The following is a 5427-nucleotide window of genomic DNA, read 5'->3' on the forward strand; positions in this document are numbered from 1 at the left end:
GTCCCGCTTAATAAAATTACTACCTAATTGATTGAATCTTAGTTGATATCCTTATAAAAATGGATTAATTGTCATAATTTGGCCTCGTTCCAACTGATTGAATCCTTCAGGGATTGCTCTTACTGGTTTCTTACCATTTTTACATATAATTGAACTCAGTCCTAGTATTTGATACTGTTTTGCGAACTCAGCCACTTTTTCTCAAACATGGAACTTAAATAATATTTATAATGAAGTTTGGGCTGAATATTTATATATTATTGTGCCCGAGGGACTTACATGATTCTGGACTGAGTATGGGATCGGGCTGCGCGCCGCAGCAGTATTATATTGATATTGATATGAGGCTTAGGGCCTAATGGATGCCACGAGATGGCTTGATATTGCGCTTGGGCCGTAAGGGGCCCCTCCCGGAGTCTGCACACCCCCAGTGGGCGCCATCACGATCGGGGTTTTGGGTCGTGACACTTGAATACCCATAGCCTCACAAGTCCAAATATGTGTTTTGTTTTCAAATCCGAGTCTTATTTGGCTCTTAAATCTCAAATTTTTATTTTTCAAAACTTTGATAAAATCCCCAGATTTTTCCATAGTTTCCTCATGAATTTGATGTTAAATATTGTATAAAATTATGAAATATAGTTGGAAATTGATTAAAGATACTTACCCAATGTTTTGGTATGAAAATCCCTTCTCAAAATCGCCCCACCTCGAAGCTAGGGTTCAAAAATATGAAAAATGAAGCAAACTCGGAATTCTCAGCACTTAGCAGGTTGCAGATGTCGCATTTGCGACAGGGGGTTCTCAATTGCGAGCCCCGAATTGCAAAAAATACATCGCAATTGCGAACCTGAAGGATGCCTGCTAAGGTCGCATTTGCGACAAAAACTTTGCAAATGCGAAGACCAGCCTTCGCAAATGCGGCTGGTTCATCATAAATGCGAAAATCGCCCAGTTGCCCAGGCTTCGCAAATGCGAGGTTCCTTCGCAAATGCGATGGCCGCATTTGCGATCAAAACCTCGCAAATGCAAAGATACTAGAACAAGAAATTAAAAAGTGTACAAGAACATTCCGAAACCAATCCGCAACTCACCCGAGCCCTCGGGGCTCCAAACCAAATATGCACACAAGTCTAAAAACACAACACGAACTCGCTCGCGTGCTAAAATCATCAAAATAACTTCTAAAACCATGAATCGGGCGCCAAAACACATGAAAATCAAACTAAACTTCAAGAACTTTTAGAATCACAACCGAGCGTCCGAACCATATCAAATCAACTCCGAATGGCACCAAATTTTGCAAACAAGATCCATATGATAAGACGACCTACTCGAAGCTTCAAATCACGCATAACAATCTCGAAACGATGAATCACACCTCAAGTCGAAATCAATGAACTTTGAAACTTCAACTTCCACAACCGATGCCGAAACCTATCAAATCACCTCCAATTGACCTCAAATTTTGCACACAAGTCACATCTGACATTACAGACCTATTGCAACTTTTGAAATTGAAATCCGACCCCGATATCAAAAGTCCACTCTCGGTCAAACTTCCCAAAAATCCAACTTTCGCCATTTCGAGCCAAATTCAACCGCGGACCTCCAAATCACAATCTGGACGTGCTCCTATGTAAAAACAATCAAACGAAGCTAACGGAACTGACGAAACTCCATTCCGAGATTAAATGCTAAAAAGTCAAACTTGGTCAACTCTTCCAACTTAGTACTCAACTCTCAAAGTTCATTCTTCCAAATCGATTCCGGATAACTCGAAAACCCATACCGATGATTTATGCAAGTCATAATACATCATGCGGAGATACCTAATCCCTCAAATACCGAGCAAAATGCAGATACTCAAAACGACCATTCGGGTCGTCACAAGTTGTCGCAACAATTAGAGGCTGTTTGCCACAATGGGATTAGAGTTAATCCTAGGTTTACAAAAGTATTTTGTAAATGCAGTGTTAGTTTGTATGAGTCCACCAAACAGTAGAGTACCTGGTCCTCTATGAGGTTGTACTGAGAATGCTAATAAAACAGTAAGTAAATAAGACACGGGATTTTTTACGTGGAAATATCCCAACTCAAGGGGACAAAAACCACGACCTACACCTGTAGGCTTTCAACTTTACTAACTTGTAAACACCTATTACAAGCCACTTTGTAATGACTCCATTACAAAGAATTCAACTCAACTAACTTGTGATACTCTTACCACAAGCCACTTTGTCACTCTCTAGTTACAAAGACTTTAACTTATGACTAAATCTAGTCACAACATAAACTCAGAGAGTTTATGAATTTTACAAGAGCGTTCCTAATCAACGCTTCTGGATAAGCAATTTAGGAGATACAATAAGAACAATCACAAAGTTACAACTCAACTAAGGACAACAAAATACTAACTTTAGGAACTGGTCTGTAGTAGCGTTTTTGTTCTTCAAGCTCGTGAGAATTAATTTCACAGTTTTGCAAAAGACTTGAATAATCGACACAAGTGTTCAAGTGATGTTTTGATATAAACTCCTTGTTGATACACCTTGATGACATCACTTGAATGATGTAAGCACTTTAGTTGGTCAAAGATAAGTGGCCACTGGAAACAGTGCAGTGCAGCCAGTCACGTCGCTTCCAGTTGTGTCCAATTGACTTCGTACTGCTATGAGAGAACCACAAGGGTATCGGGTCCTTGTTTGGTTCTCTATCTCCTGAAGCTATAGCAGTTCACATTTAGCTGGAATCCGTTAACTTGCAGTGTAGCCCAAGTGTGTCAGCTTCCCTATCTGGTCCTTGACAGTAAGTTTTTTAGATCATCAAAACATAAGGCAAAGACATTGAAAACCTATCATGCAGTTTTTGGCTCAGTGATTTAGTGAAGAGTTTGGTTTTTTCACCTTTTGAGCCAGGTGTTTTTCACGTAAAAATCCGTGTGTTCTTTAATTTCTGCATTTATTATTCCGCAACAGTAGTATAAGGAACACATAGAAGAACCAGGTCCTTCTATAATCTGTGCACGCGAGAAATTGGACACCACAGAAATCACCCCCCTCTTGTGTGGTATTGAAGTTAAAATATCAAGTACAAAACCTTTTTCGCTAAGAAAAAGAACTAGCCAAATATGAAAGAATTATATTTCTCTTTTCGTAAAAGGTAAAATCAATTATGGTAAATATGTTGTCCTTCCTTCAAGAGATAAAATCAGGACAAACATCAAACAATTCTTCCCCTTGGCCTATTTTTTTGACAAAATAAACTTGATCCACCTTCTTTACATAACCTTCAACATGTTGCATTTTCAAATCTCCACCACAAAGTTTCTCAATGTGAGTAGCACTTCGGTCAAATTTCTCAGACAAAAATCATGATTACCGTCAAATAGGCTGCGGCTAGAATTAAACCTGCCTAGATAAACCTGCCTAGAACAAGCTCCGATATCACTTATTAGGTTTGAAAAAAATCAAGTGTCATGCGAAATATAAAAAAGCAAACCTTGAATGCCGATAAATCAAATAACAAAAGAGAAATATACCAGAAGAGATACAAACTTTTAACGTGATTCGGTCAATTGACCACAGGCGGAGATGAGCAATTCACTGTATAAAAGAGAGTATAAAATATCGAGAGAACAACGTCACGAAGAGGCACACATAAGTGACAACATAGCACTTGTCTCACAAATTCTTCCCCTAAACAAGACTCTCAGACCCCTCAGGGACTACATTGTGGATGCTACTGAATGAGGAAAAAATGATCCTTAATTTATAGAAGTACAAACTTTTCCTCTATGAGAAAGGACTAGCCAAATATGAAAGAATTATATTTTCTTTTTCATGAAAGGTAAAATCATTAATGATAGATATATCGCACTTTCTTTAAGAGATAGAAAATCAGGACAAACAACTAATAGGGAGCTTGTCTTCTAATCAAATTTTACTTCCTTTCCTCGCCAACTATAGGAGAATTTCATAAAACCATACATTTTTTAATTCTAATATGGGAGCTCGTCTATATGGTCGATAATGATCGATTTAGTGACTATGAATAATTAAGAAAGTTTTCATTCTTCTTTCTGTCCCTTTGGCCAACTCAAATATATCGTTTTGAAGAAACTTACCTAATATATTTTCCATTATAGTATTGCCAAAATAGTATATTAAAGATGGAGTCAAATTGCTATAATTAACTTCAAGTAAGGGTTAGAAATCATCCTTGTCCCTGTTTGATTTCGTTTAATTAACAACCCTACAAATACATTATTACTTTTATGGCGAGGTAAAATGCTAGCCTCTACTTTCATATTATCACTTAAGACTTTGGTTGGTTTCTTTGTGCTTATTAACATTTGTGATATTCCCAATCGAATGCTGCCAAACACAAATACCAGAGTTTAATTACCAGATTAATAAGTCATCCAATGAATAATAAAAATCAAAAGTGACAAATTTAGGACATGGTTCGTTCATTTTTTTTTTAATGTTCAAAGTCACACATAGAGGTTACGTTTTGTTACAAGTTTAACTTCTGCGCATTGGCAGTGTAAAGGATTTTTCATACTATCATATCACTTAAAAGTAACAATAGATATCTCTTCCTAATAAGCTGAATTAGTAATTTCGAAGATAATACAAGTAATCCGTGTCACACCTCCTTTTTTCACTTACACCCCCCGGAAGGGTATAATAAAGGGAGTTATTTCCAACTGGAAGTGACAATCGCAACGGGATTCGTTTATTAAGAGAATTCAGAGTCGCCACTTGGGGGATTTATGGTGTCCCAAGTCACCGGTTGAATCCCGAATCGAGGAAAAGAATGACTCTGTTTAACAGTCCGCGAACCAGAAATCCGAGTAAGGAATTCTGTTAACCCGGGAGAAGGTGTTAGGCATTCCCGGGTTCCGTGGTTCTAGCACGGTCGCTCAACTGTCATATTTGGCTTAATTATCTGATTTTAAACAATTATGAACCTCTGTGCAAATTTTAACTTTAATCGCTTTTATTTATTTTTTAGAGAAAATTGCAACGCTATTAAAATACGTCTCGAACCACGTCACATAAATGCACCCGTGATTTTTGACATATTTTAATACCGTTGAGATTTGGATTTGGGTCACATAAATGCGCACCCGAATTTAGGAAAGTAATATTATTAAACACGCGCCTAAAGCAACTACGCGTTTGCACTTTGCGAGGGCCATGGAATTTGCTAAATGGCACGCCTCGGAATCTAAGGATCAATTCAAGACTAAATAAAGCGAGGGCCACGCAATTGTCATTTTTTGGGAGAAATTCAAAAATACCCAGATTTACCACTGGTCGTTGAAAAATAGCCAAGTTTCAAAAGTCATCGAAATTTAGCCACTTTAAATCTGAGCGAAAACACTGTTCAAAATCCGGAAAAAAACTTGACCCCGCGAAA

This window comes from Nicotiana attenuata, unplaced genomic scaffold (assembly GCF_001879085.1).
Source record: "Nicotiana attenuata strain UT unplaced genomic scaffold, NIATTr2, whole genome shotgun sequence".
Lineage (NCBI taxonomy): Eukaryota > Viridiplantae > Streptophyta > Magnoliopsida > Solanales > Solanaceae > Nicotiana > Nicotiana attenuata.